Source organism: Zootoca vivipara, chromosome 11, assembly GCF_963506605.1.
Source record: "Zootoca vivipara chromosome 11, rZooViv1.1, whole genome shotgun sequence".
Taxonomy (NCBI): Eukaryota; Metazoa; Chordata; class Lepidosauria; order Squamata; family Lacertidae; genus Zootoca; species Zootoca vivipara.
In genome coordinates, this window is record NC_083286.1 from 52,504,648 (window position 1) to 52,525,828 (window position 21,181).

Below are 21,181 nucleotides of genomic sequence, written 5' to 3' on the forward strand. Positions count from 1 at the left end.
GGGGACAACAGAGGGTTCAGACAAAAGTGCATGCTGGAAAATAGAACCCAGAAGCTGACAGTTCCTTCTCCAAGGGTGGAGACCTAGGTATGGAAATACAGGGGGGAGGAAACAACAATCCATGGGGACAACAGAGGGCTTAGACAAAAGTGCATGCTGGGAAACAAAACCCAGAAGCTGACAGTTCCTTCTCCAAGGGTGGGGGCCAAGGTATGGAGAAACAAGGGGAGGGGCCAACACTCCCCGGAGACAACAGAGGGCTCAGACGGGGGGTGGGGGAGGAGGGGGCTCGATAGCTCATGGATCGGGACAGAGTGGGGCCAGTCATATGGATGTGTCGCGGAGGTGGGGGGAGGGGGCTCAATAGCTCATGGGTCGGGACAGGGTGGGGACAGTCACAGGGATGAACCGGGGGGAGGGGGGAGGAGGGGGCAGGATTATATATTCTTTCAGAGGCCAACCTCCCAGCAGATGTCACTGTGGCATGAGGAAACACAACACCTCAGCCATGCTGTGCCCAAATGGTACTATAAGAACAGCAAACCTTACTTGTCTCTCTACAGCTTTTACCCACCCAGTTACTATAACCACACTTCTTTGGAAGAAATAAGTCGCCTCTTTCTTTCTTTCTTTCTTTCTTTCTTTCTTTCTTTCTTTCTTTCTTTCTTTCGTGTCTCAAAATAGCATGTTGAGTTAGGGGACAAGGATATAAATCCTCAGCTCACCTTGGACACCTTTCTTCCACTAGACCTTTGGAAGGCAGCAGCATACCAATTGCTAGAGTATTCTAAATGCCAATAAAAACCTTTTACGCAACGTCACAGGATAAATGAATGGCTCCAGTCCGTTAAGTGCAAAAGAAGTCTACCAGATATGCTTGTAATATTGCTCAAATAGAGAAGAATTGGGGAAGAAAATGGGGGGGGGATGACTTAACCTTTCCACTTGGAACACTGAACATACTTTTGGCATTTAATCATGGAACATGTCGTGAGCAGACAGTTGAGGAGCCCCAGCGTTAATCTGTAATTTTATGGGTCTCCCTGACCCATGTGGCAGGATTACCATGCACTTATTTTTGGCACCTCTGCATTATCAAAATGTCAGTAAAAAGGAAGACTGTGAAGTTAAAGAATGAGGCAAAACAAAGTTTGTCCAAGATGTTATTAACTGTCCATTTGTTTCCATTGTCTCCCATCAATGGCCAGGGCATTTTAATGCTATCTCCGCTTGCATTCTAAGAGAGCAATAAGCCTGCAAGAGTACTAATTGTCTAAAACTCATTCCTGGCAACTGTATACTGCCTTTAATGTCTTTAATTATTTTTATCACTTTTTATGCAAATTGTTTTTGCAGACTTTCATTTTGTGCAATATATTGCAACAGCCCTTCAAAGGAGGGCATTGTTATTCCCAGTTTATGAGGACAGGAGCTAAAAACAAAGCAAAACCACTCACCACACAATTAAGGCAAGGTTGTGTGAATGCCATATTTCCATGAAAGCATAGGAAAACACAGAATGTGAAAGCAGAAAGAGAATGTTGCTTCCTGAAAACACATATTTACCTACTCATGCTCTTGTGATTTATTAGGGTGATGTCATTGAAACAAAGTGAAATTTCTAATAGATTGGGAGAGGGTTCTGGTATCTCCATAGCTCTTCCCTTCTCACAGCAAGCAACACAAGAATAATTAACAAAATATTTTAGAAATTGGGAATTATGCAAAATATTTGAATTCATATAATTATACAGGCTGCAGAATGCAGGTTTACTTGATACAGAATGTTGATTGCCTAGGGGTGTGTGTGTGTGTTTTAGCATAATCTATACTCAGACCTGGACAATTGACTGGTGTAGGTCTTCTAAGCTTAACTCCAATATGCTTTCCAGTGCATAAATCTGATTTTTTTCCCCCCTTGGGGTAACACAGAAATACTTACCAAATCTGACATAGAGAATCATCTCAGCTGACAAAAGAAATGGCATAAATCATATGGCAAATCTTTTCTCTTCCCCGCCCACCCTGAACAACCCCCAAGTGGGAAAACAAAGGTTCTGTTAGCTTTGAAATGGTTTGGAGCTCAGAGTGCCTATGGTTTAAAGGGGGCTTCGATGAAGTGTACAATAGCTCAGGATAATAATAATAATAATACTGGAATGTTGAAGGTAGGAAGAATGCATGCGAAACTATGCTTGGAAGGTCGTAAGAGAATGTATAAAAAGCAGGGAAAGGAATGGATTTCATGGCTTCCTAAAGCAGAGTTTAGAAACAACCACCACCACAGCTGTCAGTCAGTGGTGTGAATTCCCCAGGGGTCAAACCCACTTAAACTGTCAACTGATGAAGCTCCCGGCCTAATGGGGCTAATTCAGTCTACACTCCTTTAATTGAGCCAAAGAAATGACACATTTTCTAGCTCCTTATATGAAGCACTGTATATTCCATCCCGATATTTGACAGTCACCACTGGAAACCATCATGACTTAACGCCCAGGCGCTTGGCTTGACAACTGATGCAACTGCGATTTTCATACGTGGGAGTGAAAATTGCACATTAGTGTCACCCCACAGGAATGAAGACACATGTCAGCGTATAAGATTGAGGGCCACAGTTTTGTTAAACTTCCAGACCTGTAATAAGTATATCAAAACCAGTAAGCATAAATCAATGCAAGCACGTACAACTTTAAGGAGCTGTTTTAGATTACAACTTTCCTCGGGTCCTTGTTTGTGCACGAGGCTCAAGGCATGTGCTATATGTCCACCCGATTCACATCTTCTCTGCCCACTCCCCCTAATGCATCGGTAGGGAACTTGTGGTGGCCACATATGTTCTTGTTGCATTCCAAATCCCATTAGCCCCATCCAGTATGACCATTGGTCAAAAGTGGAAGCTATAGTCTTGCAACATCTGGAGGGCAACAGGTCCCTCCACCTTCCCAAGGGGGGGGTCTTTTTCATGTAATTTTTATTAATTTCTTTTTAACACAATATTTCCAACATATCAATAACAAACCAACAAGAAACTCTTTGCTCTACTGAGCTTGTGACTTCCCTCCATCCCTTCAGCCGGTTTTTTGTTTTCAAGCCTTTACATCACACTTTCTATCTTCAACCTCTGGCCTTTTTATCCTTATAGTCCACTTTATCTCATTGGTCTAGAAAGTTTTAAATTTTTTCAAGTTTTTCGTTGCAGGATTTATTTCAATCCCACTAGTGTCTTCACATTTTTACAATAATTATTCATATACTCAATAAATTTACTCCAGTCTCTTTGAAATTTTATGATGGATTGAGATGCACAACTATGGATGAGTACCCCATAAAAGGCTATTTCTCCCAAAACATATTTCACAATGAATCTAGTGATGCAGAATTGGGAAAGGTATGAAATGATTGGTTCATCTGAACAACAGCCACCCAGCTCCATAATAGCTTGCTAATCTGCCCTTGGACCAGGAACTTTTCAACTACGATGCAAATGGGAACAGTACACACTGAAGCCATAAACTAGCTTGCAAAGCAACTAGTTTGGAAAGAACTACTCACATTCCCTTTTGTGGATAACATGTCTCAGACATGTGATGTCACTTTTTAGCAAGACAGAAATATTGCATGCTTGGGCTTACATGCTTGGGCTTCTCCTGTGAGTAAGATGGCGGCAGGGGTGTATAGAAAATGGCATAGACCCTTCTTTAAAGCAGGGATGGGGAACCTGTGTCTCTTTGTATGTTCTTGGACTTCATGTCCCACTATCCCTGACCACTGAACATGTTGGTGTTGGAATATTGGGGTGTTAATCACCAATATTCTTACTATTGCCACTGGCTTCGGTAAAGAAGACAGCAAACAATCGTAGGTGCTAATCTACGTTTATTCAGAGAGTGTGTGTTCAGCCATCACTCTCCAGTTCAGAAGAAAGTGAAAGTAGAAACAGAACAAAGAACATCACATGACAGGAGATCAGGTTACAGCTTGAGCTCCTGTGTGGGAAAGTTACAGCAATCACATAAAGTAAACATTCATCCACATACAGCATCTGTGCCATGCAGAGGATTTATGCTAACATCTCCCCTGAATCCTGAAATGGAAAAAGATGCAAATGTGAGAGCATCATTAAGAGAAGTGAACAGACAGTTGTCATAAACAAAATAGGACTTTCCTGCTGTGGAACTCTCTGAGACTGGATTGACCAGCTTTGGCTTCCAGGGGACCAGAGCAGTTGCTCTGTTGACAGAAACAGTGTTGCGTTTGACAACCTGTTGTTGTGGCTTAGCCTGTGTGACTGCTGCCTGTTTTGGAGTTCTAAGCACAGCTAAATTTGCAATTGCTGTGTTGGCAAACTCCTGAGAATACCTCTTGGGTCCTCTTCTAATCCTCTCAGACCTGCGTGAGAGGTGCAAATCCTGTTTACTGAGATTCTCCCCTTCAGGACTTTTGGGAGAACTCATACCAATGGTAAACAGTGGATCTAGTGCTTCAAGCACTTTTTCATCATCCGATGATGGTCTGTTAAAAACAGCATGAGTTCCTTTGTGTATGACTGTCTCCCCTGTGTCAGAGCTACTTGGGGTAGAGCCTTCAGCAAAGGAATCATTATCACTACAACTTGTGTCAGTGTAGGAATCATCAAAATCATTGGCACCTATGGGAAATTCATCAAGAACATATGTTTCTTGTGGCGTAGGAGTGTGTTCTACCTCTTGAGTAAGAATCACCTCATTGGAAGAAAGCAACATAACTCTGTATTGACCTTCCTCAAAACCCAATAGAATGCTTTGGACTGGCTTGCCCTCAAGCGAAGCCACCCACATTTTGGTTCCAAAAACCTTAGTGTTGCTCACATCAGGCTTTTGTTGGAACAGAATCTCATAAGGAGAACGTTTCTGTCCTTTAGGAACCTGTCTGAGCCACTGGTAAAGGAAAAATGAGATGCTTTCAGCCCACAGTTGTTCAGACAATCCTGAACTCAGCAGTTGCGCCTGCATGCCTGCTTCTAACTTAGTGTTAACCTTAACACATAAGCTTTTGTCCCAAGCTGCCTGGGTTTTGGCAAACTTGTGGTGAATGCCTTTGTCATCAAAAAAAGCTTGAAACTCCTGTGAAGTAAAAAGAGGAATGTCATTGGTCAATAAACATTCAATTTTACAACCATGTTTCAGTTCAACCTTAGCATGAAATTCAGAAAATTTCACAATAGCCTGCTGAGGCTTTTGCAGAGGATAAAACCACGTATACTTAGAGAAGTGGTCAGTTATCAGAAGATAATATTTGGCCTTGCCAAGGGACTTCGGCATAGGACCAAAAACACCAGCAGAAACGATCTGGAAACAACGTGTTAGACCTTTCTTGCTTGGTTGCTTCTTTGCCTGCTTAGGCTCCTCTGGACCTGTCAAACAATCATCAACAACATTAAAGCATGCATCACTTTTATCATAAGATAATCTGAAAAGGTTATCTTTGTCTCTGTGTCCCTTTAAAAGAACTTCTCCATCTTTAGAAATCACACAGGTGCCCCTGTGAAAACACAGCTCAAACCCCTTCTCATCTATTTGAGAAACACTGAAAAGGTTTTGCTTCAGCTCTGGAACAAGATACACATTACTGATACTCAAATTTAGAGATTTCAGAAAAATAGTTCCTTTTCCAATGGATTTCAAGGAATTGCCATCTGCCTGTGACACGATGGAGTCCAGCTTCTCAAAAGTCTGGAACAGTCTCTTGTCGTTCACCATATGGTGCGAAGATCCCGAATCTATGATCAGATAAGACCCGTCGTCTTCTTGGTCATCAAGCTGAGTGAGCATTACAAGCATTTTGCGTGCTGTAGGGCCCTTGCTGCTGCCGCTGCTGCTGCTGCTGCTGCTGCTGCTGCCACTACCGCCGCTGCCTCGCCCCTTAGGCCCAGAAGCCTGTTGTTGACTTCCTGAGTCCTTCTGGGGTCGTCTGCATGTCTTGGCTGTGTGCCCAGGAATATTGCATAACTGGCATCTGACCACAGTTTTAAGGGCTTGTGCAGTCTCTGCAGATACACCAGGTGAGGGTGAGTAGCGCTCCCCGTTGGCCTCCGCCTGTGCGCGGGTCCTGTCCTCCTCATTAAGCAATGAAGCATAAATTCCTGCTGCAGTCATTTGCTGAGGGTCTTGAGCCCCCAGCTGGGCTGCAATAGCATTATAGGACTTGGGAAGGCTATTTAGCACTGTAAAGCAATAAATGTCGTCATCCAAATTGACGTTTCTGTCAGCTAGCTCCTGGCGTAGTTGACGCATCTGATGCAAATGGGCTCTCAAGTCTCCTCCCTCCTTCAGACGCAAATTAATTAATCTCTGAAAGAATAATGTTGTTGATCCGGCGCGCAACCTAAGGTGCTCGTCCCGAAGATGAGTCCAAACATCATAAGCATTATCTAAGTTCCGAATATGAACCAGCTGTGATGGGTCCAAATGCAGAACTATTGTTGCCCTTGCCTGTGCGTTGCGATTCAACCACCTGTGGCCTGGCAAAACGGGCGGTGCGTTCTGAATCAAGTCAATAAGTCCTTGCCGGATAAGAACACATTCCATTTTAACACTCCACGTTGCGTAATTTGAGTCATTTAACAAAGGACACAAACTCTTGGGTGTTTGATCTGAATCCCCGGCTTTAGCCATTTTGCTTCTGTAAGCGTGCTGCTAGCTTCTGACTTCAAAGTACAAAGAAGCTGCAAATTAGGCTTTCGGCAGGCATCTGCAATTAAGCTGCTGCTTTAGAGGTTTTATTGCCGCTATAAATCAGTCCCGGTTACTCACTGCTCCGGTGATAAGGAACGCAGACTTTCCGTGCACTTCCTCCCCTGGAACGCAGGAACCGGTGACTCCCAAGCAGGCGAAATTCCTCAGGATCAGCTGCTGCAGATTGAGGCCTCCTTGCCAGTTTACGCTTTTCAGAGGTCCGTGGATCGGAACCAGAGCTCTGCCAGAACTCTGCTACCACTGTTGGAATATTGGGGTGTTAATCACCAATATTCTTACTATTGCCACTGGCTTCGGTAAAGAAGACAGCAAACAATCGTAGGTGCTAATCTACGTTTATTCAGAGAGTGTGTGTTCAGCCATCACTCTCCAGTTCAGAAGAAAGTGAAAGTAGAAACAGAACAAAGAACATCACATGACAGGAGATCAGGTTACAGCTTGAGCTCCTGTGTGGGAAAGTTACAGCAATCACATAAAGTAAACATTCATCCACATACAGCATCTGTGCCATGCAGAGGATTTATGCTAACAGTTGGCTGGGGCTGATGGGGGTTGGAATCCAACAATGCTTGGAAGTCTATGGGTTTTATCCCTTTAGGAACCAGTTGTCCATATGAACATTTCCAGAGCAAATTATTTCCAGTCTAGAAAACAGAGCCCTGGTTTGTTTGCCCCCCCCCCCCCGATGACTGCACAATTGGTGATCCACCTTGTGGAGGTCTTATACTATATAGGCTTCATTTTACAGACAGAAGGAGAATGATACATTTACTAAAAGCTATTCAGTAAGACTGTTACTGAGTTGGGACCTGAAACAAAGCAGGTGTAGCCTTAGGCAACCTAAGCAGCAAAGACACTTTGCATTGACTTGTGTCTTGGGAAGTTATGTTTACAAACTCAGCCTAAAGAAACTGTTGTTTTCACAGTATCAGCATTCTTGCTATATCTTAGCTTTTTCACATAAAACCATCAGCAACATCGTATTTCTAACCCATTTATTTACAGTATTTAGAAAATGCGGGCCTTGCTTCTTCTCATCGATCTTCAAAGTGGCTTACGATAATTAATTCATCACAATGCAAATAAAACGAGAGCCTGCTGGAAGTGAGGAATCATCAAGCCATCTTCCATTTCCCACGGCATATTAACCCTTTTGCATGTACAAAACACACAAACATGTTTATGCAACCTTAAAAACTACAAATCCCAAATTGAACCGAGGCACTAGTGGAATGCTTACTCAATATTGGGCACTTGTGAGCAATTAACTACACATAAAGAATGGTGGAGCACATGGATCTGGCTAAAAATCAAATAGGCAGATGGATTTTCTGCAGAAATCTGCTTGGGGTCAGAGAAACAGCATTCCTCCTGGGTTTGGCACATGCTTACCCAGTGCTGTCTACACAGAGTGACACCAGCTCTCTAGGTTCTCAGACAAGAGGCTTTCTGATTGGAGGTCTCTAACTGAAGGTAGCAGGGACTGAAGTTAGTCCCCTTACATATCCAAGCATATGCTGTGCCACTAAGCTATAACCCATCCATCTTGCAAATATTTCCCACCCCTACCCCATAAATTGCAGCTCCAAGCTGTTTCCTGGAAATATATTTCATCACTTAAAACAACAACAACAACCTCCCTGAATCTTTAAAAGAAAAACAACTTTATCTTAACATGCATACTTGGAATCACTTCTCTCCATGCAAAATGCTGGCTTAAGGAGACTGAGAGCATACTACAAACTCCGCACCGACAAGATGGACCAGTATTTTGGCAGAAGGGGCCACGGCTGCATTAGCTTTGAGCCGTCATGTCATACAAAATGTCAGAGATTCCAGAGACATTCTTGGCAAACACAGGTTGGAAGCTTACAAAAAGCCAAGCGATTGAGAGGGCTTTCCTAGGCTGTGAACAAAGGCACTGATGTGTCACATACTGAACTCTGTCACTGATTAAATATAATTGTATCATTATCCAAAGTAAAATTAATGGAGGCAGCTATTCAGGAAAATAAGCTTTGAAGTAGATTTTAATTGTGGGAGAAATCAGTCACATTTGTTCAAATTACTGGTTATGGTGCCAGTTTGCCAAATCCTGTTTGTCATTTGGAGACACATATCCCTTCTCCTCCTCCCAAACTCAGCAGGCTATAACCACAGAGAAGTCAAGGGCTTCTGATGGGCACCTGTAGTGTAATATCTGCTCAAAATGTTGGTCTGGAGATACAATTTAGTCCCTGTACATTTAGGATTTATGTCACCTAGAAGGAACACTCGCAAGATAATGCGAGAGAAAATGTCACCTACTAAGCAGTGATAAATAGAGCTGAGCCCATTTTTAACAGATGAACAAAGGGAATTTGGAAAGGAGGCTCAAAGATTCCCAAACCTTGAAGGCGATATATGAAAATGAGAATTCCCCGGATGCCAAGATCCAAGTTTGGGGCAAGTACTCTTTGCTGAGAGAACCCCGGCAGAGATTAAAAATCGCATACCACAATATTAAGTGTGGAAATATAGACTGTTACACATTTAAAATATGCCCTTCTAAGTTCCTTCCAAAGTTCCCACCGCACATTTGGTAAGTTAAAAATGGTTTACTTACAAGCTCTCAAAAGGTCAGATTCATGTGTAGTCATAAAACACAGGCAGTAAAACTTGGCTTAGTTACAGTGGTGAAAGCTCCTAAATTATTGGTACAGAAACACAATAAAGGCTTGTTAGAGGCGGGTGGCTAAGCTGCAGCAACAAGTTTAGCTGATTCTCAAACCTGTACTGGTACAAGATTCCAGTAGGGTTCAATACAAACAACAACACCACATACATTAGTGTTGTATAGCATTCACAAATCCTCATAGAATTGTAGAGTTGGAAGGTACCTCTAGGGTCATCTAGTCCAACCCCCTGCAATTCAGGAATCTCAACTAAAGCACCCATGCAACCTCTGTAGAAAATCTCCAATGAAGGACAGTCCACCACCTTCCGAGGGACTCTAGTCCAACAGCTCTTACTGTCAGAAAGTAATTCCTCATGTTTAGCCAGAATCTCCTTTCTTGTAACTTGAATTCATTGGTTCAGGTCCTACCCTCCAGAGCAAGAGAAAACAAGCTTGCTGAATCTTCCATGTGTCAGTTCTTTAGATATCTGAAGATGGCTATCATCTCTCCTCTCACTCTCCTATTTATCAGGCTAAACATACCCAACTCCCTCCACCATTCCTCATAAGGCTTGGTTTCCAGACCCTTGATCATTTGAGTCACCTTCCTCTGCACATGTTCCAGCTTGTCAATATCCTTCTTAAACTGTGGTGCCCAGAACTGGACACAGTACTCCAGGTGTGGTCTGACCAAAGCAGAATAGACTGGTACTGACTTCCCTTGTTTAGGACACCATACTTCTGTTGATGCAGCCTAGAATAGCATTAGCTTTTCTTGCTGTTGCATCACACTGTTGACTCATGTTAAGCTTGTGGTCTACGAAGACCCCTAGATCCTTTTCATCTGTACTACTGGCAATCCAGGTGTCCCCCATCTTATATGTGTGCAGCTGGTTCTTCCTGCCTAAGTGCAGAACCTTACATTTGTCCCTATTGAAATTCATTGAATGAACCTGAAGTAGTCCAAAGACAGTTTGAAGAGCAACATCTCAGGGATGCTTTGCCTAGGCCTCACGAGAACCTCCTAAACCCATCCCAAGCCCTGACTAGATCTTGGGTTTTTCACATTGCCCCGCCCCAGGCCTGAGCGTGAAGACAGCAGCAGCAGACCCAATGGGAAGCCCAGAGTCACCAGCAAATCAGTTCCTCTGTTTAAGCAAATCAGTTCTTGTGTGGATTTCAAAAAGCTCTGAATAAATAGACATATATTCAGAGGGTTGTGTGTGTTTTTTTAAAAAAAATACATATTGAGATGGTTTACTTAAGCAGCTGGTTCTCAGGCAGGTATTATTGGTGCAGGAGCCCTGTCTAACCTACAGCAGTAGCTCAATATTTGACCAAGTCTTCCAAACCAAAGACTCGTCAAATGTGCTCCTAGCAGACAAAGGGGATGACGTATATAGACAGATCAGCATTTCAATTAAGACCTCAAAATCTACCCTCCCTACCCCCATGCTTCCCTGCACAATGTTGTACAGCCCGTTTGGCCTCACAAACTGAAATTAACAGCACTGAAATTAACAATAAATAATTATTATGATTGCTGAGGGAAGGGGACTATTGGATCTTCCACCTCACACGGCAAAATAACTTGGCAGGTTTTGAATACTATTTATCTTGATTTGTAAATTACTTGGTCCTGTGAAACCTAGCCTAAGGCTGTGTTGATATGACATTACATTCTACATTCAAGGCACACAGAAATCTGTTCTTTTCCACCTATTCTGCACACATTCGGGACTTATTGCATATTTTATGCCCCTGAAAAGTGCTTTCTTACACACCAAAAATGTTTCATTCCAAAAGAAGCTCAATGCAGATTGATCTACATTACCCTCCAGTGTCTGTTTGGAAATGGGTAGAGACTATGGCAGGAGTATCCACACTTGGCCAATTATGTTAGTGAGTTTAAACCAAGATCACAATTACAACTTTGTTCTTCATTCACCCGAGGCATGTGTGGGGAGGAAATGGCCTGGATGACCTTATCAAGGTGAGGGCTCAGTGAGTGCACCTGTGCACACAGTACATGAGCTGTACGAATAAAAAAGCCTAGTCTCCTTTGATCAAAAAATTGTACCTTTGTACAGGCAGCTTGTACCTGCATTCAGTGTAAAATGTGAAGTAGTCCGACTAGCAGATGGACAAGAAAAGTGGGTTCTGAGAGTTCTTATGGTGGCTAAGAGAATTGCACTGCAAGGCTGGTTGCAGAAAAGGCATCCACCATCTATCACTCAGGAGTCTGAAGCTCTCATTGCCTTTTCAACATTTGCACACAGAGCTTGTAATCATCAATGCCATTCCGGAATCTATTTGGAGATCAGAACTGCCTTTCCTTTCTTTCTTTCTTTCTTTCTTTCTTTCTTTCTTTCTTTCTTTCTTTCTTTCTTTCTTTCTTTCTTTCTTTCTCTCTCTCTCTCTCTCTCTCTCTCTCTCTCTCTCTCTCTCTCTCTCTCATTTGTATGCCACCCTATACCCATAGATCTCAGAGCGGTTCACAATGTAATTTATATATTTAAATCAGGATTGATGGAATTACTATGAATGTCAGCTGGCAATAGTTTTGTTGCTGTTATTAATATATTATTATTAAAGTTAAAGGTAAAGGGACCCCTGACCATTAGGTCCAGTTGTGACTGACTCTGAGGTTGCATGATCATCTCGCATTATTGGCCGAGGGAGCCGGCGTATAGCTTCCAGGTCATGTGGAAAGCCTGACAAAGCCACTTCTGGCAAACCAGAGCAGCGCATGGAAACTCCGTTTACATTCCCGCCAGAGTGGTACTTATTTATCTACTTGCACTTTGATGTGCTTTCAAACTGCTAGGTGGGCAGGAGCTGGGACCGAGCAACGGGAGCTCACCCTGTCGCAGGGATTCGAACCGCTGACGTTCTGATCAGCAAGCCCTAGTCTCTGTGGTTTAACCCACAGCACCACCTGGGTCCCATATTATTATTATTATTATTATTATTATTATTATTATTATTATTATTATTTCATTTTCTGCTACATTCACAAACAAAATATTGGAAAACATTATTGAACAAGTTTATTGTGTATTTGTTTTGGTTCTGTTCAAACCAGCATTAGGACACTGGGTCAGTAGGCAAGATTCTGCCCCACGCCCCTCCATGAAGGACCCTAGCTCATTGGCAGAGCATCTGCCTTGCAATGAGTTGCATCTCTTGGCACAGCTGGAAACGTCCTCTGCCTGATGCCAAGAAAGATGGACAATAGGCTGGCTCAGTATAAGGCAACTTCCTATGTTCGCATTCTCTAAATGCAAATAAGGGCTAGAGAGGCAGGTGCTTCCTCCGTTTCCTTGCACAGCAAAATGCCCATCCATTAATTGTACGCATGCCATTTCCTAGTGCACCTTTTTGGAGGAAGCCATGCCATTTTCAAGGTAAAAATAGATAAGATTTATGATCTGCTAGTTGACAAAGCTAACTACAGTGGAATAAAACACACACACACAGAGGCGGGGGCTGGAATGCTTTCTGGGAAACTGAACGCTCAATTATAAGACTTGGATCTAAGAGCTCGAAGAGTTCTGTGCCTGCCTGGTCGTATATTTCCTAAACAAATTAAAATCAATTGCTACATTTCTCTGTGACAGCTCCATGAACAAAATGTGCAGTAGCAGGGTACAAGGCAGTGGAAGCCGAAGCAGCCAGTGGCACAATTTAAACACAGCCCCATTAGAAGACAAATAGATTGTGTCTCCCATCTCGGCTCTTCAAACGGGTATTTTTGGAAATGTTTTAACAAAGCTTAAATGCTTTTCTAATATAAATTGAGTTAGAGGCACACTGGTGAAAGTCTTCAGTTAAAGCACAAGGAAATCAAGTTTAATAAACCCCAATGGCTAACAGGAAGAAATTTGCACTTAATGCATTTTAACTCATTGTAATTGAAGAGGGAAGATTCCCTAATGACAAGCTTTGCAAAACAGAGTTGTGCCAGTTAAACAATAAGGCCGTCCTTTTCCTACTTTTCAGCTGTGAATGGTGGACTAAGCCTGCGATGCATGGTGGTTAATTGCACTATTGAACAAGCTGACTCAGAAAACTGCCTTTTTCCCACCAAGCAAAATTATGTGTTGGCCTCTTGGAAAGGCTCAGTCTCCACCAGCGGCTGCAGCAGCAGCATTGGCTAAGGCAGAATAACAGCGGCTGCAGCAGCAGCATTGGCTAAGGCAGAATAACAGAGGCACACCCATTTCTGGTTAAGATACCATATTTTTCTGTGTATAACACCCCCCTTGTATAAGAATGCCCCCTATTTTGGGGGACTCAAAATTAATTACCAAATTTTGGGGACTCAAATATTACCAGAGTTGTTGAGCTTTTTGGGGGTAGGATTGCCCACAGTTGCTGAGCTTTTGGGGGGGATGGATTGCCAGAATTTGTTGAGCTTTTTGGTGGGGGGGGGGATGCAGAAAATCACTAACCTGAATGACAAGCCCTAAAAATTGCACGCATCGCAGAAGCCGACAAGCGCCTGTCCATTCGCAAACAACAGCTGGAAATCAGACGCCTAGTTGCCGCAGCGGCAGCCAATCCAAGGCAGTCCTTGATGCAGCAACCAATCACCTGCCCCAATTAATGCAGGAGCAGCTAATCCAATGCAGCCCTTGCCGCAGCCAACAATCACCCACCAAATCGCCACTTACAAGCTGCAGCTTGCTGCTGCAACCAATCACATGGTCCCCCCAGTGCACTGTCTGTGTATAAGACGAGCCCCGTTTTTGAGCATTATTTTTGAGTAAAAAAACCCTTGTCTTATACACGGAAAAGTGTGGTACCTGGTTCATCCTAACATTGGATTCAGGTGGCCCCATGCACATCTCCCCAAAAAGGAAATGCATGACCAAAAAAGAGGCCAAGATGACACAGATGTGTATAAAAATTGCATGTGGCAACTTTTATGAATGCAATTAAATTCATACACTATTGCTAGAATTTAAACAGAAATACATCTCACCACAATGGGGTAGATTGTGACCAAATGGCCTGTATGCCTGCTCTGTAACTTACAACTTACACGAGGGCATGCAAAGCACGTGCTCTCCACTAGGGATGATTAGGAGGAGAAAACTGATTCAGTTTCCATTTAAAGGTGAGTATATCAAACCTGCGGGACGCAGGTGGCGCTGTGGGTTAAACCACAGAGCCTAGGGCTTGCTGATCGGAAGGTCGGTGGTTCGAATCCCCGCAATGGGGTGAGCTCCCGTTGTTCGGTCCCTGCTCCTGCAACCTAGCAGTTCGAAAGCACGTCAAAGTGCAAGTAGATAAATAGGTACCGCTCTGGCGGGAAGGTAAACGGCGTTTCCGTGCGCTGCTCTGGTTCGTCAGAAGCGGCTTAGTCATGCTGGCCACATGACCCGGAAGCTGTATGCCAGCTCCCTCGACCAGTAAAGCGAGATGAGTGCTGCAACCCCAGAGTCGTCCATGACTGGGACTAATGGCCAGGGATCCCTTTACCTTTACATCAAACCTGCATTTTCCAGAACAATATGAGAACTGAAGCACAAACATATTTTGATATTCGCCTTTATCTGGATTTCACAATGCAAGCCCTCTAGCCTGGCAGTTGTTGACCAAAATCCATATCTTAAAGTGTACATAAATATTACTATAGGAATGAAAGTAAACAGAAATGCATTCTGTTAAGGAAAAATTGCTGGCACAAATGTGCCTATTAGTCAAATGTGCACACTAGTCAGAGAAATTTGCACTAAAATGCTGGTGAATTTTCAAGAGGATTCTGGGAGGGGGGACCTAAACCCTAAAACTCATGCAAAAAATTTGGGAAGCAGTTTTAAGAATGGAAAAATGAGCAACGGGGACAGCCAAAATTGACAGATCCTCCCAAAATTGAGATCCTCCCAACCCTACTCTCCGCTAAGAGCTATGGCTATTCCACCCTAAGTGATACGAACTCTCTGCCTCATTGTATATCGACACCCAGCCTTAGAAAGAGAGAACAGAGATGGGGTGGAGGGGAAACAGTAAATGATCAATAGACAGAGATTTCTAGTGGAAAAGGTTAATTAAATCTTTTGGTAGCTCATAGTTTAGGAACCACTTCTGCACAATGTAAATATATAAAGTGCCCTTTTTCTCAGGTTTCATTTAGCCACATACTTGGCACATGAGAAGTGAAGCCTACAATAAATCATTATTTCGCTTTTCCAGAAGGTAGAAATGCTGGAAATGTATAGCTGTTGAACTGCAAATAAATCTTGCACCGCAGACGTGTCCATTGTTTCTGGCTGCATTAACTACAAACAATCTGCTTCTCTCTTTCGCCTCCTTCCACCACTCTTAACAGGACTGTATAGAACACAATTATGCTATTAGGACAGATTCTTGTATAACTCTCCTTGGGTAAGGCCACTGCAGTGCCCCCCACCCACAGGGAACAGAAGTAATTATTGCCTATCCATTGCCCCATCTCTGATGAAGGTCACTGACCAGGCCATTACAGAAATTGCTCTCTTGCACATACACTCTTAACCTGCATGCGCTGCCCTTAGCACTGCAATAATCAATGACAGAAGGTTCAAATTGCTTAAGATTGTGTTTTAATATAAACATTCTGTTTGTAGCAATAAAAGAAGCACCAATGGAAGGCTGAAAATCTCAGCAAAAAAAGAGGCTCTGCTTAATGTGAAAGACATACACACAAACACACACACACACCGAACAAAACTGAACTAAAACTATGCAAAGTTTCCCCCAGAGAAGCATTTTTGGCAATCCCAACCATCACTCTCCCTCTATCAATTATTTTTTAATCGCTCATTGTGTAAATGTTTGTTCATTTAAGTTATTTTTTCCTTCTCTCTCAATTGTCCTCAGCCTCTTTCGCTGATGTCATCATGTAGTCATGAATGACTAGGAAGATGTACGAAGAAGAAGCCAGAGGGAAAATGGTACCCAATGACCAGTTGTCTTTAGAAACAATGACACCAACAGGATAAAAAAGTGAATAATTCTGACCCAGTATAAATATTGTAGAGGGGATTTCTACCCCATCAAAAAATCTAGGCTTTTTGTTTTGTTTTGCTTTTTGGGAGGGGGAGTTCAAAGTCAAAACTGGATAATATTCTGGATATCTATACAAAGACATGGCAGTACTAGATATCCTGGCTTCTAAACTTGTTATGACTCTAGTTTCAGAAAGACTACATGGTGCATCTTTTTAAAAATCACGGAAAGCTCACATTTAAGAAATTACCCTTGATAGAACTTGAAAGTGATCTGGAAGAAAATAGAACCATTTTCTAAATAGCATGGAAACATTAAGAAGCTGGGATATGCTCAAGAAGAAATCACCCAGGAGTAAAATCAAAAACAGAAGGATGCAATTTGTGCATGCAGTCAATCCATTTCCCAAATGGAATGAATATTATCATAGGTTTGTAAGATTCTATGCTTGGCCCGCTCGAGCTCAACCTAGAGCCTTTTGATTCTTTCTGTTTAAGGTGGAAGTATTAAACATAAATACGTAAGGATGTATTTATTTTGTCCAGATAGCAAGGGAATCCATCCATTGACTTATTCCAACATGCAGCTGGATGCATTTTGTACAGTGTCAAAAAATTGTGCAGTGTGAAATATGCTTTTGTGCTGTTTGGCATATGGGATTCAACAAGAAACTAGGTTGTTATTTTTTTAAAAGAAATAATAATAGATGAGAAAAGCATAAAATATAAAATTAAAACATTGCTTCCTGTCAGCCTTCATAGCCTGGGCTACAAAAACTTTCTCCAGCAGCCACAGCCCCTCTCAGCCCTTGAAATGGTTTAGTCCTTAATTCTTGGGCGGCCAGTTATACATTGCCACAAAAGAGGACACTGATTTGCATAAGTTTTGCACGTGCAAATTAATCTGTAAATATGCATATCACCGTAATCTAATTAAAGATACAATTATATCAAGACTATGACCGGGTAACTTGTGTGTCTGCCTGCTCAATCCGCTATCTAGGTTCTAACAATTGCTCAAGGCCCTGCTCTCCCTACTTCTGTGCCAGAAATATCTTCAAGTAGAGGACACCCCAAAATATAGGACTTTTGGTTTATACTCCCTTAAAGAGAAGACTGTCCTCTGTAAAGTAGGACACATGGCAACCCCTTTTAGTCAGCAGGCAGCATGGCAAATCAGAGGACAGGCCCCTAGCTCTCCTCCAAGAAATTTGTGCAGACTCCCTATTTTTCCATCTCCAACCTGCTGTCTATCTTCTACTCTCAGTTATAAGAGCAGCTACACCCGCATAGGAGAAGTCTCTGTTGTGTCATACTCTAGTTCCCAGAATTCTTGAGGATTAGCTTAGCATTTCAACACCATTTCAGCATTGATGGGCTTCAGATTGATGAGTTAGGACCCACTACAGATTTGTGGCCTAATCTAAGGTGGGTAAAAAGAGGGGGAAGAGGTGGGTCCCCAAATGTGTGTTTGAGGTAAATGTAACTATTGGGTCTGTAAACATCAGTGACAGCTGTCCTGGAGAGTGTACCCATCAAGATGATTGACAATACGTGTCTAGACCCTGGAAAGTTCAGGTCAATGCAGGAGCTTCATGAGGTAACATCTCAGAGACATTTCCAGACTAAGACAAACCTCAGCTAGGTCCTGAACTCAGCATGCCAAGTACAAGGCCTTCAGAGAAACTGAAGGACAGTCATGTTGATAGTGTTAAGTAGACACAAGATGCTTATTAAAGGAACAATAGAGTTGTTGAAAATTTTTAAAGCTTTTTTTTTTGCAAAGTTGCTGATGTTTTTAACCTATTTCTAAGGGAAATCAGCCAACACTCCCGATATGGGCTGCCAGAAACCCGAGTTTTCCCAGGCATTTTAGCTGCTTTTTGAAAATTCCACCCAGACACCATTTTCAACCAACGAATCCCAGCTACGTAGGGGAAATTCCGAACGTAAGGCAGCCCTAAGCATCAACTATGCTGCTTTGGGGAGGCCATTTTGTGAAGAGCCTTCATTAATTCCTAGTAATATGCCAAAATAGTATATATAAACAGAAAGCTGAACATGCAGCCAATTTGTCAGAGGAAACACAAGTCTCGGCAATTACAGTGGGGAGGGTGGCTCAGCCCATCAGTTAAGCTTTCTTTCTTTTGGTGGGCATGGAGAAAGTTTCTGTAGCTAACTGTGGGTTAAGGAAGACAGATTACCCCATCCCAAAATATTAGCGGGAGGACAGCATCCACTTATACTCTCCCATTTTTTTCCTCCAAGGCACCTTCATTATTCTTGATCCTTCTCATCCCCCCAATCTTTGATCTCTTTATTTCCTTCTTTCTCTCTTATTTACACTTCCTGCTCTTTTATTTGCCAGTTACAAAAAAATATGAGGATGTAACTTGGGAAGGCTACTTGTGCAGTGTTAGGGGACTCGGTCACGGTTAGAATAAACCCTGGACCTATACTGGACCATGGCAGAGATACCACAAAATGCTGTTGGAAAGTCAAGAGCAGCTCGCAAAGGAGCACGTGCAGCTGCAATTTGAGAAGCCCATGGCCAAAGACCTCCTTGGGGACCTAGAATTAGCATCCTTGGATCCTTGCCTTCGCCAGGCCTTTTCTTAAGTGCTCAAAGTGCTTTGCATATATTATCTCTGCAACCTTTGCAACCCCAGTTGACAAATCATTTTTAAGCAACACCATGTTTTGAATGGAAATGCTGCAGAGGCTCTTTCACACACACACACACACACACACACACACACACACACACACACACACTGTGAACAGCTCTGTTATGTTTGCAATTGTTGTGGGAAACTGCAGTCAAATATAACTAGCAAGCATGGGGCTAATTAATGCATGATGGGGTTAAGATCACACAAGTTTATTCCTAGACTCAGCTCACACCCCTCACCTGGAAGGAAGTCACATTTTCTCCTTTGTTCGTTCTCTTTCACCATGTGAACTCACCAAGACAGGACATGCCTGAGCCCACTGCTGCAAGCTTAGACCATGTGCTTGGAGCTATTTCATGTTATTTTGTAGCCCAAGCTTTTCTACCCAAGTTTTTCCTGCTGCTGCATGGAATAACACATGCCTCTGACCTTTGGAGTAAAGCATTTAAACTTACTGAACAGTGTGGCCTGTTCATTGCAAAAGGGAAGCACCGTTGGCAACTTAAATGGGATATTTAAAAATGTTTAACAGCCTAAATCCATATGCTACACTGGCTTGCTGTTGTGAATTTACAACTCTGCTCTCTCTTTTACTGGAATTACTTGCCATGGATTTCTGGATGCAGGCATCCAGGATATTCTTTTATTGACTACCTCATGCAGGTGCTCTCTATTACTATTTCCACCCCACAACTGTTACCCTTGGGCTTGATCTAGAAGCTTCAGTTTGGTCTTGGTCTGGAAGCCTTAGTTGATGCAAAATGCTGTGGTTGAGCTGAAAGTGGGGGCAGGCCACTGCCAGCACATAACTCTCGTGCTTAAAAGCCTGCACTGACTGCCCGTATGTTGCAAGGCCAGGTTTAAGGTTATGGTATTAATTTACAATTTAATACCTTAAAGACTTCAATATTTCTTTAATCCCTGCCTGATTGCTATTAATGGTCCCCATGGTCCAGATACATGGCTTGTATCTACTAAGAGCCGGGCTTTGGGGTGCTCTAGGGGCTTTTTCAAATATTCAGTCCAGTCTCAATCCTCTGGGGTCGGTGTCCACCAGTTCCTACTTATTGTCTACTTCCTACACAATCTGAGACCCAATCTGGACATTATGCATTCCAATGTTGTAGAATTCTAGACTATACCACTGTAAATTGCAGGTGTTAGGGTCATATTTTGAATGGAGTGGGGGGGGGAGAGAAGGATCCTGCATGTAATAAACACCATACCAATGAGGATGGAACTGCTAATTGTTTTTTTCTTTGATAGGCTTGTTTAGTGTGCATGTAGAAAATATTACTTGTGAGAACGTTTTGCATGTTTAGACCTTTAAACCTCCCCCTTAAATAAATTCAGAGAAGACTCAAATTTTGGTCTGGTTTTTGGCAGAATTTAGGCCACAACTTTATAGATTACAGCAAGTGAGTGGTTGCATAGGCTCTGGTTCGACTAGCTCCATGCACCATGGCAGGTAGCACTGACCCAGAGCTCCATCATAGGTCAGCCTAGGGCAGGCACCCCCAAACTTCGGCCTTCCAGATGTTTTGGACTACAATTCCCATCATCCCTGACCACTGGTCCTGTTAGCTAGAGATCATGGGAGTTGTAGGCTAAAACATCTGGAGGGCCGCAGTTTGGGGATGCCTGGCGTAGGGTGAACACCTGGAATGGCAGAAAGCCAAGGACATGCTATGTCCACCACCCAGATGTTCCCCTGGACTCAAGTACGGGCACAACCCCCTCACAGGGCTGACTAAACCAGAGTGTCCCTGGATTCCTTTAATGGAATACCCTTCACATAGGGATGGGGAGAGCGCTCCCCCATCTGTATCACCTGAACCTTACGAGTTGTGACGATTTGCTATGCAGCAGGCAAAACCCAAATGGCACCAGCCAATCAGCCAAGTGGGGAAAATTCCTGCTGTGCCCCTGTCCCAATGACAGGCAACAGGTGACGGCATAGCAAGGTCACACGTGCAAGGCCTAAAAGTAGGAAGAGGTGGGTGGGTGTTTCGATGCACTGACTGAAAGAGGAAGCTCTGAATCACATGCATGGACATAAATAGGTCCCTTGATCGGTTTGGCTAGCGTCCCATTGGACTGATTCAACCCATCATCAAGGGACCT

The 21,181-nt window shown here is 43.0% G+C and overlaps 1 protein-coding gene across 1 annotated transcript in view; it reads right to left on the reverse strand.

Annotated features, from left to right (window-relative positions):
- Nucleotides 1–21,181, reverse strand: part of DCC (DCC netrin 1 receptor) — a 904,619-nt gene that overhangs the window by 570,639 nt on the left and 312,799 nt on the right. The gene's annotated exons all lie outside the window — the stretch shown is intronic.